The following is a 1,026-nucleotide window of genomic DNA, read 5'->3' on the forward strand; positions in this document are numbered from 1 at the left end:
TTTTTTTCCCCCCCCCTTTTTTTTTTTTTTTTTTTTTTTTTTACAGCTAGGCCAGCCTTATCATCTCAGTTTGCATACACAACACTGTGGTAAATTATTGTGTGAATGTGCATAGTGAACATCTCTAACTTAATTGGGAATATTGAATAGCAGATAATTAGATATTTGATGTGACACGTGGCGTCTAATGGGCTTGATGCAGTGGTCTCATGTTGTTCCCATAGCGAGAAGGATTTTTGATGTGTTGTCAGGCCCCAGTGTAAAAATAACTGAAGTGACAGCAGTGACTTGGTTGTCAGTGTTGTCGAGGCTGGTGCGGATTTTCACAGCCGTGGGTCCTGTGTATGTGTGTGTGTGTGTGTACAACTGTGTATATGCGTGTTTGTGTTGTGTGTGTGTGTGTCTGTGCGTATGTGCACGCTTGTATACGTGTGTGTGTTTGTGCACGGCAATGTTGTGGGTGACAGTGCTGATCGCTGTGTGATGACAGCCTATCATTGTCGCTGTGCAAGAGTGAGAGTGGCAGGGGGGCCTTTTTGGCATGTGTTTTCTCCACGCCTTCATCTGTGTCTATGGCACTGCGAGCTTGGCTTAACAAAGGAGAAGCAGGGCGGGGAGGTGGTAGGTGGGGAGGGGGTGTACTGGGTGCCGGATGTCGGAGGCTGGGTGGGGCTAGCCGTGGAGAAAATGTGTTGGTAGCACAGTCACATGGCGTCACCTCCATCTATGGTTTAGGAACAGGAAGCAGAATTCACAGACTCTGTGGGGCAAAAAAGTCACCATGGCAACCAGCTTCTTTTTAAACTCTTCTTGTATGTTTGCATATTGCCTCAGTAAAAGCACAGCTTACTGATGTTTAACTATCAGTCATATTTAAAGTGTTTGCAGTGATTACTTGTGTTGCTGCAGGTTTGTCAGGTAAATTTTGGCGTCTGTGAATCCAGAAACCAAATCAATTGCACCAAGACCTTCTCTACATTTTTTTTTTTATTCTTATTTTTTTTGCACTGGTTTAACCGTGCTTCA

Source organism: Seriola lalandi, unplaced genomic scaffold (genome assembly GCF_002814215.2).
Source record: "Seriola lalandi dorsalis isolate HSWRI2012SDOR001 ecotype SW California unplaced genomic scaffold, Sedor1 jcf7180002054425, whole genome shotgun sequence".
NCBI lineage: Eukaryota > Metazoa > Chordata > Actinopteri > Carangiformes > Carangidae > Seriola > Seriola lalandi.